Source organism: Eubalaena glacialis, chromosome 1, assembly GCF_028564815.1.
Source record: "Eubalaena glacialis isolate mEubGla1 chromosome 1, mEubGla1.1.hap2.+ XY, whole genome shotgun sequence".
In the NCBI taxonomy this organism is placed as follows: domain Eukaryota; kingdom Metazoa; phylum Chordata; class Mammalia; order Artiodactyla; family Balaenidae; genus Eubalaena; species Eubalaena glacialis.
Window position 1 is genome coordinate 11,122,587 of NC_083716.1, and position 23,375 is coordinate 11,145,961.

Below are 23,375 nucleotides of genomic sequence, written 5' to 3' on the forward strand. Positions count from 1 at the left end.
ATATTTATATATAAATATATATATGCTGCTCTTGACTTTTCCCTTAATATATGCGTGGAAGATGATTTCATATCACATACATCTCTATTTTTTTAATTTATGTTTTATTTTACTTTTTTATTGTGGTAAAATATGCATAACATAAAAATTACCATTTTAAGGGTACAATTCAGTCACAATGTTGAATGTGTAACCATGTGCAACCATCACCATTATCCATTTCCAAAACTTTTCATCATCCCAAACTGAAACTCCATACCCACAAACGATAACTTCTCCTTCTTCCCTCCCCTAAGGCCCTGGTAACCTGTCTTTATGAATTTGTCTATTTTAGATACCTTATGCAAACGGAATCATACAATTTTTGTCCTTTTGTGTCTGGCTTATGTCACTTAGCATAATATTCCTGAGGTTCATCCACGTTGTAGCATGTGTCAGAATGTCATTCATCTTAATGGCTGAGTAACATTCCATTGTATGGATAAACAATATCTTGTTTATCCATTCACCTGTGACGGGCACTTGGATTGCCTCCACCTTTTGGCTATGTATTGTTGAATCCCTGCTTTTAATTCTTTGGGGCATATAGCTAGAAGAGGAAGTGCTGGATCACACGGTAAGTCTATGTCTAACTTTCTGAGGAACTACCAAACCATTTTCTACAGCGGCTGCACAATTTTACATTTCCACCAGAAATGTACAAGGGTTCCACCATCCTACATTGTTGGTGGGAATGTAAATTGGTGCAGCCACTATGGAAAACAAAAATAAACTAAAAATAGAGGTTCTTCAAAAAACTAAAAATAGAGTTACCATATGATCCAGCAATCCCACTCCTGGGCATATATCTGGAGAAAACTATAATTCAAAAAGATACATGCACCCCTATATTCATAGCAGCACTATTAACAGTAGCCGAGACATGGAAACAACCTAAATGCCCATCAACAGATGAATGGATAAAGAAAATGTGGTACACATATATATACAATGGAATATTACTCAGCCATAAAAAAGAGTGAAATAATGCCATTTGCAGCAACATGAATGGACCTAGAGATTACCATACCAAGTGAACTAAGTCAGAAAGAGAAAGACAAATACCATATGATATCACTTATATGTGGAATCTAAAATACGATGCAAATGAACTTATCTACAAAACAGAAACAGACTCACAGACATAGAGAACAGACTTGTGGTTGCCAAGGGGGAGGGGGTGTGGGGAGGGATGCATTTGGAGTTTGGGATTAGTAGATGCAAACTATTATATATAGAATGGATAAACAACAGGTCCTAGCGTATAGCACAGGGAACTATATTCAGTATCCCTGTGATAAACTACAACGGAAAAGAATATGAAAAAGAATATATATACGTATAACTGAAGCACTTTGCTGTACAGCAGAAATTACCACAACATTGTAAATCAACTATACTTCAATAAAATAAATTTTAAAAAAAGAAATGTACAAGGGTTCCATTTTCTCTATATCCTCACCAACAATTGTTATTTTCCATTTTTTGATAATATCCGTGGGTGTGAAGTGGTATCTCACTGTGGTTTTGATTTGCATTTCCCTAATGACTGTGATATTGAGTATCTGTTCATGTCTGTATTGGACATTTGTATCTCTTCTTTGGAGAAATGTCTATTCAAATCCTTGGCCCATTTTTGAATTGGGTTGTTTTAGTTATAGATGATGCCCACCTGCATTGGTGAGGGAGATCTTCTTTACTTAGTCTACCAATTCAAATGCTAATATTTTCCAGAAACACTCTCAAAGACACACCCAGAAATAACGTTTTACCAGCTATCTGGGCATCCCTTAGTCTAGTCAAGTTGATACATAAAACTAATTATCACAAGTTGTTTCTAGTTATTTTTGTCCATTATAAGCAGTGCTACAATGAGCATCCTTGCACATATGAATTAGCAAATTTTTGCAAGCATAACCATAGGGTGAATTCATACTCATGTAGGAACTTACCTGCAATGTACAGGAAAGTGTACATGCATTAAACATTTTGGTAGACATTACCAGATTATCCTCCTAAGAGGCTGCAAACATTTCCACTCCCGCCAGCGTTCTGAGACTGACAGCCACACAGCCTCCTTCCCCTGTCCTCAACAGCACTTCCTTTCATTGTTTTCCAATTTGATGGGTGAACAATGGCATCCCTTAGTTGCTCTGATTTGCATTCTTTAATTATGGAGTGAGGTTCTCACTTTCATTTTTACCCTGCCACTGCAGTCAGTGACAGGGGGAGGCAGCAGCTTAAACCCGAAGGTAGGACTAGAAGCTTCCTTCTCACCCCACCAGCAACCTCACCATGCGAGGCAAGTGGCAAGTCTGACTCAACTTTAGTTGTCAGAGACCAACCCTCAGGCTGTAAAGCCTCAGAAGCATCCGGAGTATGTCATAACTCTTGCATTTCCATTATAGCTCTTAGCACTCCAGGTGTGAGTTGGGGTTTCAGTGGAGCACGTGGCTGTCTCAGTGTGACTGCTCCCTCTCTCCTGAGAGTGGCTTCGTCGAGTCCAGTGAGGCAGAAGGTGATCATGGTTCCACTGCCGGTAGCAGCATGCCTCATGAGGACCTGCCTGCACGACTGAATGTTGTCAGGACCTCCTTTGACCAATAAAGTTTGAGTTTTGAATTCTCCCTGTGGTTGGACATCCATCTCTGTGAAGATTCTTAGCATGAGTCCCAGGCTAGCTGGTTTTTGGGAAATATTGAAGGCTGCTATATTAGTTTCCTGTAGCTGCTGTAACAAATTACCACAACCTGGGTGGCTTAAAACCATGGAAATGTATTCTCTCACAGTTCTGAAGGTCAGAAGCCTGAAATCAAGGTGTTGGCAGGAACATGCTCTCTCAAAGGCTTTAGGGGATAATCTGTTCCACGCCTTTCCCTTAGTTTCTCATGTCACTGACAATCTCAGTATTCCTTGCAGCTGCATCACTCCAATCTCCGCCTCCATCACTGTCACATGGCATCCTCCCTGTGTGTGTCTACCTGTGTGTGTCTCTGTGCAAATTTCCCTCTTCTTATAAGGACACCCGTCATATTGGATTAAGATCCTCTCTAAGGCCCTCATCTTAACTTGATGACATCTGCAAAGACCCCATTTCCACATAAGAGTCCATTCATAGGTACAGGGGGTTAGGGCTTCAACATATGTTTTTGGGGAGACATGATCCAACCCATAACAACTGCCTAAATCTAGAAACTTGTCTCTAAAATCTCACCTTTCCAATGTATTCTTCACATTGCCCCTTGAGTCATTTTTTTCTAAATGATAAGACGGTCCTCCCACTCCCTTTCTCAGAAATCTGTCGCAGCACCGGCCATCTGCAGGTTCAAATCCAACCTCCTTAGCACAGGAGGGCCTCTACTGTCTGGTCCTTTCAAATTTCTGCCTCTTCTCTCACCACTTCCCTGTCCATGTGCTCTTGCATTCCAGGAGCTCCCAGCCATCTGCCCTTCCCCAAACATACCCTGCACTTTGACTTATTTCTGTGCCCAAAATGTCCTTCCCTCATCCTCTCTACCTCATGAACTCTTACTCATCCCTCAAGTCCCAGAGGTTAAATTGAGTTCCCTGAGGAGTATGAAAAATATAGCAATTTGGTGATGTTAATTGAAGAGAAATCTGAAGAGCTTATTCCCGGAGGTGCTGGTGGCATAAAATTCAGGGGTAGCTTCTTCCTTGTGTGGGGAGGAGCTGCAGGGCACGTACAAGCGAGCCCCAGAGAGCACCAAAAGGAAGAACTCATTGTTTTCCAAGAGTTATGACAACTCCCTTGTCTACCTGGTTCTGTTCCAGTGTTTTCCATCTCAGTGAATGGCTCCACTGTCCCTCCTGGTATACAAGTCAAGAACTTAAATGTCACCCTTCACCCTGAACGTCTCCATCACCTCCATTTCTAAATCCAAAACTGCATCTTGTCACGTTTATCTCCTGAACTGCATTCAAAGGTCGGTATTGCTACTACTCTCTCAGTCCAACTTTCCATCATCTCTCACTGGTTACTTAACTGCTCCTCCGTCTCCATTCCTGCCCCCTCCCACACCGCAGCTGAGAGCCTTCCAAATGGAAATCAAATCATGTATATTGCACACATCCACACACACACTTGTTCTTGAAACCTTTTAACAGCTTCCCGTTGGTATTAGGATAAAAAAACAGGAATTCCCAGCAATGTCTACCAGGCTCTGCATAACCGATTTAAGTGCCTCCTCTTCAGACCCATCCTGACTTGTTCACCTTCAGTCAATGCCACACTGGCCTCGTCTCAATTCCTGGAACAAACATGCTCCCTCATACCTCAGACTCTTTGTACTTGCTGCTTCATCTTTCTGGAATGCTTTTCTCTCACCTTGAACCTGGTTCAAAGCCCATCTTTATCAGATCTCCATTCAAGGATCACTTTCTCAGTACATCCTTATCCCTCATGAATAGGTCAGATTTCCTTCTAGAGCCTCTCCATCACCATGTGCCTCTTATTTTTAGCACATACTATAAACAGTTTCTGTTTTAGTGTTTCATTGTTTGATTATCTGATACATGGTTCTCACTACACTGTAGGCTCCATAGGGCAGGCACTGAGTTTCTTCCTCATGACTTAGATCAGTGCCTGTAACAGGGGCACAGTAAATGTTTGTTGAATGGATGAATGACTATTATAAATGAATGACTGAACTCATGCCATTGTACTTGCCCTGGTGCCTACTTGATTGAAATTCCAGCATCCTGCACCAAAGAGCAGGGGAGACCATTTGTCTTAGGCAATGTATAAAGGAAAGTGTTACTGATCACCCAAATTGTCATAAAATAATCTCAGTAGGGCAACCACTGCAGCTACAAGGACGTGAGTGAACAAACCACCTGGGCCTGCCGTCCCAGTTGGCACTAGTTGAAAATGCTTCCCAAGCAACTTAAATGAAACTGTTTAGTGAGGTTGTTTGCACTGATCCATTCATTGGAACATTGGGGGAATGTCTTCCAAGAATCATGACTTCCATTTCAGCACAGGTAGTGCCTCTTCTGAGGAAATTGCCAAATAGACTTGGCTGCCTCTCCAGGCACCTGGTTGAAGATACAGAAATGATGTCCACGACATAGAAAAGGACCTCTTTTTTTCCTGAGTCACTCTCCCATCTCTTCCATTATGACTTCAATTATTCTTTCAGCATTTCTGATTAAAATATAATCACTTCCACATAGGTCCACAGGAGACAGAATTCTGGAAAAGAAACTACTCTTTCTGCATAGAAATAAAAGTTACAGAGTTTTAAAAGACACAATCCAGAGTTAGATACGTGGTATTTGGGCAGGACCCTCAACATGTGAAATCCTCATACTGTCCGACACACTGTACCCCAAAACATGCCCTGTGATCAAGAAGGCGGTGCATGTGTCCATTGCAGGAAACTCCATGAGGGCAGGAATCTTGGCCTCCACTGGAGGCTGGCATTTAATAAATGCTCAATAAATATTTACTGAATGACCACATAAGTGGCGACAACCCAAATATCCACCAATAGGGAATGACGAAATACATTAAGGCAGAGCAAGACGGTGGTACAAAGGTCAACTCTAAAACACGTGCCAAAATGAAAAGAACAAAAGCCCTGGAAGTGTGTGTATCTGTGTGTTTCTGTTCATGGGCACGGCTAAGGGTCCAGAAGAGTACACATCAAACTGCTAACAATGTTATGCCTGGGGAATTGGACAGAAAAGAGGGTTGAGCGAATAAAAGTTTTCCACTATTTACACTCTTCTGTTGGGTGTGAATTTTTAGCAATCAATGTGTATTAAGTTTGTAATTAAAAAGCATATCAACAATACAAAAAATGAAATCTGTTGCCTGTTGACTTATCAAGTGAGATCTCAGCTGTGCAAGTTTCCAAGTTTCCAGTTCTCTGAAACTGCAGCATTCCTTGACATTGATCTTTCTCTCTGGTTCTCCTGGGGTTCCAGGTTTGAATGTCAGCCAGGCTTGACTGTTGGCCACAGGACAAGGGTGATGCATGGGTAGGGATGGAGGTTTAATAAACTCAAGGCTGAGCCCTGGCCGATCACTTTGCGTGAAGCATCAGAAATCAATTTATCCACCTGAGGTAACTGGAAAAAAACACGTAGGTTACCTGTCACTGGAATTTTGAGATGAAGCTCTGGGATGAGTGACCCTAACCAACAGTTCCATAGTGAACACAATCTATCCACCAGGGAGGGGTTTCCCATAATAAATGCTTATTCACTTGGGAGGCCCTGGGCAGCAAACTGTAGCCAGGGTTAGGAAGGACATCAAGGGCAGTAACAGGTGACTGTAGGGTAGCTTACACCTCCGTTCCCTTCTTTTCTCTGTCATAACTCCTCTGAATCCTCCTCAGGGCTTCCTGCCCCCAGGGTTCACACTGCTCTGCTCTTTCCTCTTCAGTGACCTCCTCCAGATCAATCTTTTGGGTTCTTCTCCCTGTTCCAAGATTGGCCCTGGTATAAAATACTAGTTGGTAACTTCCTGACTATTTAAAATAAGCACTACAATCCCCCTTTTTGTTTATTTGAAGAAGTCTATTGCTAATTATGAGGGACAGATAGGGCATTGTAAAAATAGGCACTTAGAAGAATTACAAAACCATTAAGCAGTCTTTCCAACTTTGGTACTTATCGGAAATGCTCTAGAAACTTGCAAATGTCTCCATCCCTAAAGACTCCTAACACTGATATATGGTCACATAAAATTTTTCATGTACATTTAAAATTTTTTCACATGTAATTTAGATTAGTGAAATCACTGGAAGATTTTCTAAATTCAGTAGAAAGCTAAAACAGTACTGACAGTCCAATTAACTGCATTCCAGTAATAACATAAGGAATCTGAAAAGAGCAGGAAATAAGGCGAGGCCACAAAGGGAAAAAAAAAAGTATGTACCGTTTTATGCCTAAAATTTAGTTTAAATATTTTAGAAAATATTTTAAATATTAATTTTACTGTCCATTAGTGCATATTGGAAATACAGATCATTGGATATCCCTTAGTAACCCATAAATCAGCCTTTAATATTTAGAAATTACAGAAAAAAGGGAGACAATAAAATTCTTCTATTCTGTCATTAAATAAAACTAAAACACCAAAAATGTGAACACATAGGCCAAACAGTAGCCAAACAGAAAATGGTGTTGATGGCAGATGGAAGAACTTAACATAAAAGCAGCCCAGGGCAGCCTCTAGAGGTCAGAGTTGGAGGAAGTATCCCAAGGTCCTCCTGTCCATATTCCCCACAAGCATCTACTACAGCACAGGCTAACAGCACAGTAGTCCAGGAAGGAAAAGCAGAGTCAGGCCGCAGCCCTAAACCAGACTTGGGGCAGAGGATGCAAGATGGGATGGGGTCATGCAGGGACCATGGTCTTACACCTGGCCAGATTCTAGGGCACCAGAACAGGTAGGACTCAACAAGATCCCAGCTGGGAGAGGGCACCACAGGCTTCTGATGGCCTCCTTTCCTGCCTGAACTACCAAAGTTTCCTTGACTTGCAAATGGTAGTCCCACTCTAGCTAGAAAGAAGTGTGGGGGAAGGATAAAAGGGAATTCTTGGAAGGATACTGCAGTATCTCATGAGCTGTGGTATAGCTAAGGAGCCTGAAGTGCTCTCTCTAAATTTCTACATTAATACAACTTGGTTACTGCTGTACTGCCAACTCGATACTGATGTTAACCATCAGGAACTAGCACAGCCTCCACAGGTCAAGGGCTCAGTCCCCAGCAAGACTGCTCTCACTTCAGACACCAGCCATGAGCTCTGGGGTCCCCAGGCCACCTGCACTGCTGAACAACTGGCTACAAATTCAGAAGTTTCTTACGAACCATTCAGGTTGAATAATTCACTAGAATAATTCACAGAACTCAGGAAAGCACTATGCTCACAACTGCAGTTTTCTTTTAAAAGACTAACCAAATGAGAAGACATACAGGGCAAGATCAGGGAGGGCCTCAAATGCAGAGCTTTTATGTCCTCCCCCATGAGATCAGGGCACATCATCTTCCCCGCACATCTGTGCTCACCAACCAGAAAGCTCATCCAAGCCTGGGTGACCAGACTTTTTGTTGGGGTTACATTTGGCAGACATGACTGGTTGAACCATCAGCCAGATGACTGAACTTGATCTCCAGCCCACCTCTCCAGAGGCTGGGATGATATCACCTGGCCCCATGCTCAACCCTCTAATTACATGGTTGAGCTTTCAGGTGTGACCAGCCCCATCTGGAGTCATTTTAGCATAAACTGAGGTGTGGTCCAGTTGGCCACCGTGAATAACAAAGACATTCCCGCCACTCGGGATACTCTAGGAATTTAGATGCTCCCTCCCAGGAACTAGGGACAGAGGCCAAATTCTCTATTACACAACATCTCCCCATGACCTACTTCTGGTTCTGCATTTGTTTTCTCAAGAGAACAAATCTAATTGGGCCAGCTTGGGTCTAGAATTCACTCTTAGTTTAATAAACTAGAGAACCAAGGGGCAGAAACCAAGCTGCTAGCGTAAACTGCTGCAAGGGAGATTTCAGAGAGGAAGGGACAGCCCCCTTCCCCTCCCCCACCTCTCCTTATAGGTGTCTACTAGACCCTGATCAATAGCACCAAATCAACAGTCCAGCAGCCTGGAACCTGGGTTCTGACCCCAGTTACTCCCTTGAAAAAAAGGTAATTTATATATTATTAATGAAGAATTGAATATATCCTTAGAACACTGTCAGAGTTGAAATAAGCATTATAAAACCTGTCAGAAATGTGATAGAGAAAACTGTGGAGGCTAGAATTTTGCATGAGACAATGTATTTCATTAAAATTAGGACATTTTCTTCAAGTAATTGAAACCTTCTTCAATCTTGCTACAGCAACAGCAAGAATGTATTGATTGTGTGAAGTTCAGAAATTACATTTGGTCCTCAATTTTATAAAATAATTTAGGAAAATTTATATTAGGGAAACACCCATCACTCTCAAGATTCTGAATTCAGAAACAGCTGAGGATAAAGGAAAAAGATTGTACATGTTTGAACTACTGAAACAAATTTGTGTGAATTTATCAAAAAAGAAAGCTGAAACTATGAAATGGCATTGTCCTGCCTGAACACACAGAGGCAAATTAATATCATACAAGAATGGAGAAATCCCACCAAAGTGCTAATATCTGAAGACAGAAGGTTTTTTATGCTTTGACTCATGTTAATCATTTAACCCACAGAAACTGCTATGTGTGGTCAGTCCATAAAGTGAGTTGATAAGGAAGCAATATTTCCCTTTTAGAAACAAATGGACACAAAACACTTGGATGCTTGAATCTTGTTATGTTTATGACACACTTTCCCTTTTCCAACTTGTCAAGTCCACCTGGAAATAAAGATTGATGCCCATGTGGTACCCCATGAGCTCCTCAGCCTTTGCACTGGTTTATCTAACATTGACTTGTACAACCACCATCAAACTTAGTAAACAAATGGGATTTGGGAGGATTCCTTTCCAATGCTATAGTTCTAGAAGACTATCTACATTTTTCCCCTCATTCTAATTTTGAGGAATAAATATCAGGTTTCTATCCTTACAAGTTCAATGGATTGTTGGCCGGTCAAGAGATTGCCCAGGTGGGAGAGCTAAGGAGTGAGGACCAGAGCAGATAAGAAACTCCCAGCTATAACAGAGGTAGGAGCAAGGCACTGTTTCTAGTTTGGTCTCAGGTAGCATTACACAGTTGGCGGGATTTATCTTCAAATAGATACAGTCACATCACCTTTTCCTTTTTGCAGACAGGCTGGTTCTAACCTGTGCATTCATACAGAAAGTAAAATACATGCAGGGGGAAAGCAAAGCAATTGCAGAAAGCCAGGCGGTTGGTGGGTTGCAGGCCAGTGTCCACAGTGCTGATGCTAATTCTGAAGTAAAGGGGGCAGTCATTCCATCTTCGCAATGCCACCAGCCTTCGTGGGCCAGAACAAGCTGCTTTTCCTGCTCTGAAGCCATGCAATGCCCCATGCATAGGTGTTGGGAGGGGGGACATCCTCTCTTCCTCATATGTTGTCATGGCTCCCACCCAAAGCTATGCCATGATGTCGCATCACTTCATTCTTTCCCCATAGCCTTTCTCTCTATGACTCAGACAGTCCATGGGTCAGATCAGTCCCATCAATGTCAGAGACTCATCCCAGCCTAATCTTGTGTTCTCCATACAAAACCCTCCCACTCAACTAAACACACTCAGGCAAATGCCCTCCTGGGAGTAGTTTGTTAGGTGAATTATGGAGAAACACCTCCAGGGCCTAAACTCGAGGGAAAGGAGTAGTCTACACCCCACCTCGCCTTTGCCGTTCAGGCAGTCAAACCTTGGTCCTGAGCGAATCTCATTCGATAGGTTTGGGAAGGTGGCTAAGCACTGATACTTATTCATCAGAATGTCCTTAACTGATGTGAATATGCACCTATGGCCAAGAACCAATGCCTACGTGCTCCCTACTGCCAGGAGGAAGTCAGCATATTTTATCACATTAAGCCTTCTAGAAAAGAAAAAAAGATCATGAATACCAAGGATTGTTTTCAAACCAGCTAGCCATCATGTTAAACTATTAAATGTGAGCTCAAGACCCAGCAGAATTTGGGTCCCAGTAACTCCAATCTTCAGATGTTTTTGAACCATGTACCTAGAGTGAAGAATCTGCAATTCTCCTAGGGTGTTTGTCTCAGTTTCTGCATTGCTTCTGCATTGCTTCATCCACAATGAAAAAACTGAAAAAGCTGACTCATCTCAACAGAGTTCAGCGGAGGGAGGGGGGGGAGCAGTAACAGAACCAACATGATCAAGACCAAACTAAACTGAGAACCCGCAGACTATCAGAGCTTTAATGCACCCTCAGGGCAAAATCCTTCCCCCCCCCACCCCCCGCCGTGCATATTTTACCAAGTGACCCACTGGTCTTCATACTACACCCCACGCCATTGTTCCCACAGCTTCTGTAGATGCAGTTGCCAGTTTCCACATAGCATCCATCCATCCCCAGAAGGGCAGAAGAGAGCTTCCTTGGCATGCTTCATCAGGGACTCCCTTCACACATACATTTCACAGGCTCCTGGACATCTTCACAACGGAAAAGGAAAAAAATAGCCCCATCTGGCTATTTGGAAAGCTTGTATTTTAAAATATTTTACAAGAAATGGTATTTTAAAATAGCACTCAGCAATATTTTTAAAATCTTACAATCTCATTATTCAAATTTTTACAAATATGCCAGCAAAGCATTACCTTGCTCCAAGTGGCTCAAAGAGCCGTTAGAAGTGGATCTTGTCTTTTAACCTTCCTGTAAGTATATTTCTATTACCATTAATATCATAATGGTTCTATACCACCAGCTAATGTGATGTATTACGAAGTATGAAGAACTGAGTAATTTCCAGATTATGGGACTCAAATCTATTCTTAATGGGCACCTAAACATGTATTTATGTATTACCTCACAATAAATCACAGAAATGACCCAGAAGGTTTTAAGCACATATTTGAAAACTCCTAACAGCTCCAGAAACCTCAATAAATCTCACCGTACAGATTAATATGTAATGTTTCATTTGACTTACACATGAAAAATGTGTTTTAAATGCCTTCGGGTGGAAAAAAACCTATGTATGTCACCTTTGAGTTCATTTGTCAAAAGGAGAAAAGGAAAAAAAGAAAGACGTTCCATATTACTGAAAAATCTATTGATTTAATTTTACTTCTCATAAATTAGATATTCTATACAAAAAAAGGGAGACCATGCTTTGAGGAGAAAATTTGAGTTAATTATCCAGATAAATTAGTATCCATTTGAAATATTTAGATTATTAGACTCAATCTAAGGTGCAATGGTTTGAATTACTTATATAATATAATCACATCAGCTGTCCTTTGAGTATCTTTGTCATTCTCTGTTCTAGGAGTGCTCCAACTCTTGGCAAAACCATTTGTGGCCATAAGATTTTGGTGTTTTCTTAACTCTCTATCCAAAAAGGTCTAGATTGCTTTTTCTTTCATGGAAAGAAAGAAACTGATTCTGCTGACTGAAAACTAGAAATTGTCCTGCAGAAATTGCCTGTAATGAATTGTAGCTCATTAGTTGCAAATGGGTTTTTTCAGTGGCATGGATTTCCGCCCACTCTCTGGGCTTGTTCTTCCTCAGCCCGGGATGCTGGCAAGGCCCACTCTCTGGGCTTGTTCCTCTTCACCCCATGCTTACACCAGAAGAAGAACCTCAGCTTCATGTCTGGATGGTTTACACTAACCCCCACTAATTCCACCGTCCACCTTCCTCTACTCTGCACTGTGTCCTGGAAGCTCCTCAGGGACAGTGCCCACGGGACTTGCATTTGGTTCTCCCATGAGAGGCACTGCCAGGAAATAGAGGGAGGGAGGAAAGTGAGGCTGGGGTATCCATGCCCCTTGGCCCATTCTTGGTCTCTGCAGTTTGGCCAGGTCCCTCTACCGAAGGCCGTGGCTCCTGTTGGGAGGCCCTCTCCTCCAGCTTCAGCTCCTCCTTCTGGGCTCTAGCAATTGCCCTCTCAAGCCAAGGGGTGATAGAAACATACCAGGGTCCTGCACTAGCCATCAGTTTTTTCTCTTAACCCTGCTCACAGCTTTATAAACAGCCTCTGTGTTGGTCAATTTTATGTGTCAACTTGACTGGGCCATCGGATGCCCAGATATCTGATTAAACATTATTTCTGCATGTCTGTGACAGTGTTTCCAGAAGAGATTAGCATTTGAATTGGTGGACTGAGTAAAGCAGACTGACCTCCCCAATGCAGATGGGCATCATTCAATCCACTGCGGGCTTGAGTAGAACAAAAAGACAGAGAAAGGCTGGCTTTGCCCTCCCTCTGCCTGACTACAGAGCTGGGACATCAATCTTCTCCTGTCCTCCCTGCTCCTGGTTCTCAGGCCTTCAGACCTGGACTGGAATCTACGCCATTGGCCCTACAGCTCTCAGGCCTTGAAACTACATCACTAGCCTTCCTGGGTCTCCACTTTGAAGGGCAGATTGTGGAACTTAGCCTCCATAATCACATGAGACAATACCTTATAACAATGAGACCTTATTTGGAGATTGGGTCTTCGCAGATATAATGAGTTAAGGTGAGGTCACACTGGATTAGGGTGGGCCCTAAGCTAATGACCGGCATTCTTAGAAGAAAACACATGCACAGATGGCCATGTGAAGATGCAGGCAGAAATTGGAGTGTCACAGCTGCCAGCCAAGGAAGGCCAAGATTGCTGGCAACCACCAGAAGCTAGGATGAGACAAGGAAGGATTCTTCCCCAGAGCCCGCTGAGGAAGCATGGCCCTGTCAACACCTTGAATCTGAACTTCTAGACATCAGAACGTGACAGAATAAATGTCTGTTGTTTTGAGCCACCTGGTTTGTGGTACTTTGTTCTAGAAGTCCTAGAAAATGAAAACAGGGGTGAGCATTCTCCCACCACAGGAGCTTGCAGCCATCTCTCAGGACATGAGGCTGTCAGACTGTCAACATTTCAGCCACTTTAGCACATGTCCCGGGTTGGTAACTGTTGTATTTTGACACTTGTGTCTTCTCGCTGACAATCTCTCCGTGCCTATGTTCCCCCAACAGCTTCCATCTTTCTCTTTCTTCGCTTGCAGTCTCTCATGCCTTCCTTCTCTCCACCTGAGACCCTTTCCCCACTTCCTGGGAGAGGACAAACGGGGATCACAAGAGTCCCATAAAAGAGAGACCGCCATACCTGGGCAGTGCCTGAGGCCACAGACAGCAGCTCTTATCAAGTGGCACCACCCACGTCACATGTGCCTCCAGCCACCACCCTCCCGACGGGTTAGCCAAGCAAAGACTGTGACACCTGGAGATGATTTCTATTTTTCTCCTGAATTGTCACCTTTCCCCATTGAAGCAGGTGGCAGGAATGTGCCAGAGCAGAACGCAACCAGCCTGAAACATCTTGGCTTTTGTTTTCCCAAATCCTGGGCCCACCAAGTTGGGCAGAACTTGAGGAAGTGGCAGAGGGGCCCCAGAGAAGCAGGATGATGCAGTGAGGGTCTTCCCGCTGAAGAAGAGATTTCCTGAGGTGAGGAGGAGAGTGGCAGGGATCTGGCACCCCCCAGAGAGGCAGTCAGACCCGGGGGGCCCTGAAGGAGATGGTCAGAGGTGGCGAGGGTCCCAGCCTCCCCCCAGCTGCACACCCCCAGCACAGCGCAGAACAAGCCTTTGGCCTGAACGGTGACCTGGTCGGCAGAGGGACTGACGGCGGCTAGAGGCCCCTTCCCTTTCCTGGCTCCAGTCACAATCCTGGGAATAAAGGGAATCCCTAAATGACTAGGATGAGATTCCCCCAGCCTGGTAGTGTGAGAACTTAGAGTTTAGATTTGAGTAAAAAAATAAAGTGATATTTCTTGCACACCTGAGTTTATGGCCTAAGCAGCACTGTCTCCCTCTTCATTTCGATGAGGATTGAGATGGCTGAAGGATAGGTAAACTCTGCAATAAAAAGAACAGGAAGCCAACATTTCTTCTTCTGAATACGTACATGGCAGGAATGTGGGCATACGCTGAACAGAGGACATGTTCTAGAATGTTCCTAGGGACACTCTCCTTAACAGCCCCTAATCAGAAACTTCCCAAGGCCTACTGACAGCAGAATGGATCAATAAACTGTGGTGTACGCACTCGGTGCCACAGTGTCCCCAGTGAGAACGAGCAGCTTGCAACTACGCACAACGCGGACACGGCGCACGAGCAAAACGTCAGCTGAAAAACAGCCACGTGATTCCACTCATGTCAAGGGTAGAAACAGGCAAATGTGTCTATGCTGTTCGAAGGTAGGGGTGTGGCTGCCCTTGCAGAGAGGCAGGGACTACAAGGGGCCTTCTAGGATGCTGATTAGAGTTTACGAGAATGCCCTGAGCTGAGTTCTCATGATTTGGGCACTTTTCTCTATGTGTATTATCCTTCAGCATAAAAAAAATTTAAGGTAAGGAGAGGGTTTCCGACAGAGTGAACAGAGACAAGGATGGAGACAGAAAGAGATACACTGGGACAGATGAGGTAGACAGGGACAGGCAGGGACCAGCACTGACAGACATTCCACCCTCCCCAAAAGCTTGTGCTACTTGGCTATCATTGGGATAGTATTAGATAGATTGGCTTGGGGTGGGAGGCTTGGGGGCAAAAGACATGGCGTTTGAAAACACTTTATCTGGATTGACATTCTATTTGTAGGAAAAGGTTGCCACATAACTGGCAACCCACAAATGTAGCTCCCAGCCTTCCCTTTCCTCTGAACAATGGTGCTAAAAGTTCTGAATTTTATAATGAGCAGAGCAGTGCAAACTCTCATAAATACCTAGCGTATGAGAAAAGAACTTCTATATCCAGAGACAAACATTTGCATTGGTTCATTCTCAAGTGCGGTAAAATACATAGCTTGCAGTGTTTCTTGGAGGGGAAAATGATGTTCATTCATAAGTCAGAGCAATTTAATGACTGTTATAAATTGCTAAACAATTTTTTTTTCAAAAACCATAATATTGCTGGAATCGTGTAGAGGCATATAAAACTCTGCTCGGGAGAATTCCATTTTGGAAAGCTGTGCTATCACGTGCCCTGCCTTCCACTCCTGATGAACTAATCAGCATCCCACCCAACCCTATCCGTGGCACAAACGATCTTCAGACTTCTTAACAAAGACCCTCACCGTGGGTTTTTCTGATGGCCAGAGAACTGTTATTTTATCTGGGCACCTACAAACCTCCGGAGGATAGGGCCATGAATTATTCATTGCTGGTGTTAATGTACATCAAAAGAGTATATATTTGGACACGACCTTCATTACTTCTGAAGCATTTTTCCACTTGATTTATTACTCTCTCTTATATGAATGCATGTTCATAATCTACATTACCAGTCCTCTAATGATGCCATGTCAGATCCTAATGTCATCTCATTATTTCTGACACTCACAAAACCCACAACAGTAAAACCCAATTATAGACTAGAGAACTCCCAGAAGACCTCGCTGCTACCACAGCTAATAAGCTTCAGCATCATTATACTCAGAGACAGGCCCACACAATGGACATCTGTGCATACCCATCCTGGGCCCTGGACCCTTCCATTCACAGGAGTAAGGAGATCTAGCGTGGTAGAGCCGGCTGTTGGAAGCCATTCCGATCACCCTGGCAAAAAGCCATGGGATTCATCAGCAGCTTGATGACCGAAGTGTTGTGTTTTACTCCAGCACAGCAATCAGTTTTAAACAGTGGTTCCTTGGCTGAGCTGGGAGCACATTTATGGATCTGGCGGAGAGCTGGCCAGAGGAGAAATTTGGCTATGATCTGCAACGGGGAAGGGAAGCAGCACCATTACTTCTGGAAGGTCGTCATGGCTACGCAAGGGGAAAAGAGATGCTGAAGTGCAGGTGGGTTTCAGCTCCCCCTGCTCTCCCCTCAAAGTGCATCCAGCTCTTCTTCCCAAATGCCACCCTGCTGACCAACAGCACGTCCAGGCCCACCTCAGACAGAGACAAGAGACTTCTGCCCTGGCCTCGCCTCTGGGTAGCCCCACTCTAGCAGCGGGACCTAAGTGGCAGTTTCTCAGTTTTACCTGCAAGCTCCGACTTTTCCACCCAGGTTAGTACTTCTGGAGGGCTGGTTAATGACTTTTCTCTGACCTTCCAACTCTCCTTTCTAGATTCTCCTTCCAGCTTGAAGGACTGGCCTGATCTTGAAAGGGTCTTAAAGGACCCCTGGTCAGTGGGTCCCTTAAAGGACCCCTGATCAATGCAGGCAACCAGTGGGAATTCAACCCTTCAACAAATATTTATCTAGAATCTTCCATGAGCCAAGCACTGGGGATACAGCAGGGAAAAGACAGCCAGTCCTTGTCCTCCTGAGCCTGCACACCTAGTAAGAGGATATAAACTGTCATTTACTGGGAGCGTACACTGTCACAGGCACTGGGCTAAGTGCTTTACATAAAGGATTTCAATTAATCCTCACATGCACAAATTTGTAATGTAGGTACCATTACTACTTCCATTTACAGACAAGGAAACTGATGCATACTGAGATTAAGAAACCTGGATGCCACCAACTCCAGAATGCAAATTCTGATCCATTCCACTATTTAGTCTCCTTGAGCAGGAAGACCCGCCAAGAAAAAAACAAAAACCCAGGCAAGGTCCCAGGGCACCAGGCACACACAGCAAGAATAAGCCAGTGCCTGAGCAAACCTCTTGTCCCACGCCCAGTGCGCTTAAGTGACTCCCGTTGAGGAAAACATTAATCCTGGAACAATGCTATTTTGGCAGCTGGAAGAGGCCTGACTGGACAGTGAGGACGGGGGCCAGGCAGCTGCTGACCAGAGACAGCCTGACAGCGAACCAGGCCCAGGCCCATGGAGATTGTTTATTTATTTATTTTTTAATGCATAGAGATATTAAGTTACAAATCAAGCTCAAAATATATTACTTGATCTTTCCTATGTTAATAAATAAATGAGTGGCAGTATGAGCACAAAAATAACTGCAAGAACCATATGATATCACTTATATGTGGAATGTAAAATACGACACAAATGAACATATCTACAAAACAGAAACAGACTCACAGACATAGAGAACAGACTTGTGGTTGCCAAGGGTGAGGGGGGTCAGGGATTGGGAGCTTGGGATTAGCTGATGCAAACTAGTATATATAGGATGGATAAACAACAAGGTTCTACTCTAAGGCACAGGGAAATATATTCAATATCCTGTGATAAACCATAATAGAAGAGAATATGAAAAAGAATATGTATATACAACTGAGTCATTTTGCTGTACAACAGAAACTAACACAACATTGTAAATCAACTATACTTCAATAAAATTAAAAAAAATAATAACTGCAAGAATACCCAACTCATAACGGTGGTTTTCTCTGAGATAGGGAGAGGGGTGGTGAATTCTCACTTAGCAAGCCAGATATTTCATAATATGCAAATGTTTAACAGTGAGGATATATACTTCTGTAAGCAGAAAATAACAAATGAAGCAGCTAATAAGGCCAGGAGTTTATGTTGTAGTATCAGTTCAGTTAGAAGACTACGTGCCAGCAAGCCCCATCTGAGCCCAGTTGGAGCCCAATGGCCCAGACCATGCATTCCTCACTCACTGTCCCCTTCCCACTAGCTCCAGATACGTTCAGAGAACAGCGCTGAATCACCAATTGCTCCATGGTAATGAAGTCCAAGTTCACCTATAACTGATCTTGCCTTATACCTCTTTCCCAGTTCAAATCAAGGCCAAACCATTAATCATTCCAACAGAGCCCAGAAAATTGCACACACTGATCTTTTGAATTTTATCACCTGCTGCTCAAGGAATATTGAACCCTAAAGACTTGACAGCGATTTCATTACAATTTAAGAATATCATATATAACTTTTTTTGTGGTCCTGTCACAAAACAATCAGTAAATATGTATTATTCAAACCGATGTACTAATGAAACGGACAGGTTTGAGTTTGCCAATATTCTTCTTGGATTGATTTTACCTTTTTATGTCAAAGAAAATAACGCAAAAACTGAATTGAAACTTTGCAAAGAGACAAGTTTTCTTCTTTGACGGCATCAGTAAGAGCTAGGAGTCTAACCATACAGCTTGGCCTCATGAGAATTAGTCTTTCTGAAGTCAATAAGAAATTCCAGTTCTCAGGGATTCCCAGTTCCATTGTATAGTTTGGAGTGGCAAGAAAATAAGAACAGATTTCAATAGTAATTTCATCTTTTAGTGAACAGAAGTGCTCAACAGGCACAAAACTGTGGGTTGAGTCCCATTGGACTATTTGTGTCTTCCCAGCCACTGGACATTTGTGTCTCCCTTCCTTTGCCCTCTTGTCCTCTAACTCCCCACCCAACGACCCCACTCATCGTCAACCCCCAGGGGGACTATCATTCTGGGGAGCATTATAGGACCTTCAGCTCCCCTTGGACAGAATCAATCGGCAAATCCTTCCCAGTCCAACAGTTTCACATAGTTTGTACACTCTGTACTTCTACTGTTGAGAGCTCCTTGTAGTCAGACTATTTCTATCGCCTTTGGCCCCTGTGCCCAGTCTGGCACCCAACCCAGAGCAAACAGTCGATACTAGACAGTAACAAACAAAATGTGATGATAACTTGGATTCAATGTCCAGCCTTACCACTACTGGCTGCTTCACGCTGAACAGTCATCAGTTTCTCTGGAGCACTGTTTCTTCATCTGTAACATGGAGAGAAAAAAATAATCACGATCACCACACTATGTGACTTAGAATTGCAGGAAGATCCAAAGCTATAATGAATGGGAAAACAGTTTGTAAGGCATAAACTAATACAAACATTATGGGACTATTCAGTGCTCAATTCAAAGCAAGTCTGAATTCGATCTAAAGGGAAGAAAAAGCATGGTTTTCCAATCTTAATTCTAAATTGTTTCCAATTTATTCAAGCTCAAGTAAAGAATCCACTTCCATTTATTAATACAAAGCTCCTGTATGTGAATTTGAAATCTTAATAGACTATCTGTAAGACCTTGACTTCCTTAGCCAGCAAAATTTTTCCCAGTTGGTCTCTCAGAGTGTGTGTGTGTGTGCACGCGCGCGCATGCACGCGTGCGCACGTGTATGTATTATGCGTAGGGTATTATATTGGAAAGCTAAGAATAAATGAAAGGTCAGAAATTATGTTTTCTTCAACAAGAAGATTCTCTTTTCAAATTACTATAATGCATTCTATTTTTTCTTATTCAGAAGCAGCCTTGGGAAACTGTGTCTTAATACCCCTACAGAATTTTTAACAGATCTACTATGAGTTAATTTTCTAGAACATTTTCATCCCATTTTCCAGTTTTCTCCTCTTTTTACTACTTTCAACCAAAAAAGCAACAAACATGCATTTTATAGACTTAATTATCCCTGAAGCTTAAAGTAATCCGAGCACTTTCCCAATGCAAAGGCTAAAATTCCAAAAGCAATGATGAGTAAGTAGATGGGCTGCTTATGGGGAAACACGAAACAAAAATTATGCAGCCTTCTTTATACACCTTTTCCAAGCAAAATAACTCCAGGTTCTTTACCACATTATTAAAGTTACAAATTAATCCACCTTGAGGGCTTGGCAAAGAAGTAACAACCACAGAGAGAGAGGAGAGTGGGGTTAAGGATGAAATGAGAATGAAGAATGGTGAGGTTAGCTGAGGAGCTGATGTAAGGTCTGTGGCAGGATTCTCAAGTACAACCTCCTGCCACCTCCCGTGGGAATCACCTCCACTGAGTTTCTAAATTCTTCTTCCTGATGTCTAAGAATGATGGAAAGTAGACAAAGCAGCATTCAGTGTGACAGCTGGAAGGAATTCCTAATTCCTCGGCCAGCATTAGGAGTGAGAGGTCTTTCTACCAACCTCTGCTTTCTATGCTGGACTTAGCCAGTTCTCCACTTTGGACATGACCCTGCAACCTTTTGGTTAATGTTCATAAGGAATGCAGCTTCCCCATGTGAGAACTGTAAATTCAGTGCGAATCATAGCAAGTGTACACATTGGGGGCTGATAGCACATCAAAATGATGTGGGAGATGAGGGTTCAACAAGGTGATACATGCTCTGTTCTTTGCAAATGGCAGGTACTTGAGTATTTGCAAATTAAGCTATCTTGTTCCCCTCTTTTTAGTGAAATAAATGAACCACTAGTTACAACCCTAAATTATAGATAGTGCAGAATCTACTCATTATTTTTAGAATTTAACAGGTTGCCAATGTTTCGACTTACCACTTAACAATGTTTATTTAGATACTCAGTCCTTTATAATTTTTTATAACATTTAGGAAATTTCCAGGCTATAGGAAAAAATATTATATTCCATATAATTTATATTTTAGCTATTAAAATTTATGCTCCAATTCAAAGATTTCTGGAAAATATTATTAAAAACTAAACATTTACTAAGGCAAGAAAAAAACCTCAGCCTAGAGCCAAGGTACCGGTATTCCCAGACCCAGTTCTGTGCTTTAAGCAAGTCATTTCTCCTCCTCGAGCCTCCATGTCTCCATAAGTAGAAGCTGAAGTTTGGTTAGATCTAGGTCATAAATAAGCATCACCCTAAATAAATCAAACTTGGTATTGTATTGAAAGGATTGTGAGGCTGCATCCAAGCCTGGTGGGAAAAAGTGCAGAGATCAATTAACAATGTCCCAGATCAACAACAAAAATGTTAAATGGTGCAGGAGCACTGCCTTGGAGGTGATTGCTAAGATCTCTCCAAGGTCTAAAACCCACGCAGAATATGAGCTTGGGCATGTCCTTTAATGTTATCTTCTCCAGAAACCCAGTCTAGGCACAATCCCTTACAGCAGTGGTCCCTAACCTTTTTGGCACCAGGGACTGGTTTCGTGGAAGACAATCTTTCCACGGACCTGGGTGTTGGGGAAGGGGGGATGTGGTTCAGGCGGTAATGTGAGCGATGGGAAGCGGCAGATGAAGCGTCACTAGCTCGCCCGCCGCTCACCTCCTGCTGCTGGGCCCGGTTCCTAACAGGCCGTGGCCCACTGCACGTCCATGGCCGGGGGTTGGGGACCCCTGCCTTATGGAGCACAGAATGAGGGGAGGGACACTCGTCTTAGAAGACACCAGGTTGACTCTGGCCACAAGGAGTTCTGAGAGAGGAAATCCAGAGATGGGGCCAAGAGTGAGCATGGCCCTTCTAGCGGATCAGACTATGCAACCCCAAAATACACCACTTTGGTGTAAGGAGTTTTTGAGTTGGAGACTACCGAGAAAAAGCTAATGCCAAAAAAGCTCTCTGCCTGCCCCACATTTGCCTAAAAGCAGACTCAGACTTTTAATCACTGGAGAGAACTTACCAGCCCAGAGATGGCACCCAGAGGAATCTACATAACAAACCTTACCAAAATAATCCTTATTTTCTCTTAGTTCTCCCCACATATTTGCCTTCCCACTCTTTGCTACCCTTGGAAGCCTAAAGCCCTTTTCCTGTTCCTTGTCACTTCTCTACACGTTTATTGTTCTTTGCTCAGATGTTAACTATATAAGCCTAAGTTCTAACCACCCCTCTGAGTTACTCAGCACTGAATTTCTTCCGTGTGTATGCATATTGCACGTGCTATAAGCTCTGGTTTTCTCTTGTTAATCAGTCAGTTTAATTTCCAGGGCCCTAGCCAGAGAATCTAGGAAGTTGGAGAGAAAAGGGTTTTTTTTTTTCTCCTCTACACCCCCCAAAAGAGCCATCCTATTCAGGATCAAGAGCTCTGTTTCCTTCATAAGAAGTTGCATCTGCACCCCACACCTGGGCCCCGCTGTTTGGCCTGGTCCCTCCCCAGACTTACTGAATCTGAATCTTTGGGAGTGGCGCCCAAGAAACTGCGGTTCAACAAGCCCTCCAAGTGACTCTGATCCACCCTCCAGTCTCAAGTCTCAGGGGCACTATTTTCACGAACTCCAGGCTTGCTGGCTCCTCCCCCTTGACCTGATTGGAGGATCCCAAGATACAGCAAAGTTCAAACCTTTGGTCCCATCACTGCTACAAAATTAGTGAGCAGTGTGGGCTGGGTCCTCCTGTGTCTTTCTGTTCTTTCCTCTCTGTCCGTCCTCATTCCTTGATTCTGAATTGCCTGACTGTGCACCCAGCAAAGCAACTTCTTAGCGAGCCACACATCTCTCAAGTGACCAGAGAGCCTCCTCTTGTATGTTGCTATCCTTGGAAGAGCCAAAGAGCAGCATAGGGAAACTCCAGGGCAGGGCCCTCAAACTTCACCTGGGGAGCTTGATAAATATACAGGTTCCTGGTCCCATTCCCAGAGAGCCTGATTCCGTTCATCTGGGTGCATCTCTGGAATCTGCAGTTTGAACCAGTTCCTTGGGTTCCTGAGGAGCAGGTGGTAGAGGGACCACTCTCAGGAAAACCCATCACTTGGTGATCTGTCATGTGGAAACGCTGGAAGCAACATGTCCCCACCCTCCCGGAAATGAGTTGATTCGTATCTGATGAAATCCGTCAAACACGTTAATGTCATGAATTAATGACTTTTAAGCAATCTGTGTAGGTGGTTGCCCATGTCATCAGTCTTAATCCGCAAACACTGCTGAGTGCCTGCACACGGTAACAACGTGCCCAAACTCAAACATAAATCTCTCAAACGGAAGTTAAGGAGGTACGGAAGACTCTGGTGGGGATTATTCAACAACCCAAGGGGTAGCATTAGGTTAACAGGATTGAAGCTGAAAAATCAACTGGACCATCAGGAGAGCATCTGTCCTGCCCTGTTTAGA

General features: G+C 43.3%; 1 protein-coding gene across 4 annotated transcripts in view; it reads right to left on the reverse strand.

The window, feature by feature from the left end:
- PLPP4 (phospholipid phosphatase 4) overlaps nt 1–23,375 on the reverse strand; it is a 440,221-nt gene that overhangs the window by 273,748 nt on the left and 143,098 nt on the right. For 3 of the 4 annotated variants that reach the window (XM_061192616.1, XM_061192623.1, XM_061192632.1), the window contains one exon: nt 19,255–19,313. The gene's annotated coding sequence lies outside the window, so the exon portion shown is untranslated. Of the gene's footprint in view, nt 1–19,254; nt 19,314–22,432; nt 22,517–23,375 lie in introns of those variants that run through there. The other variant, XM_061192643.1, reaches the window with a different exon arrangement.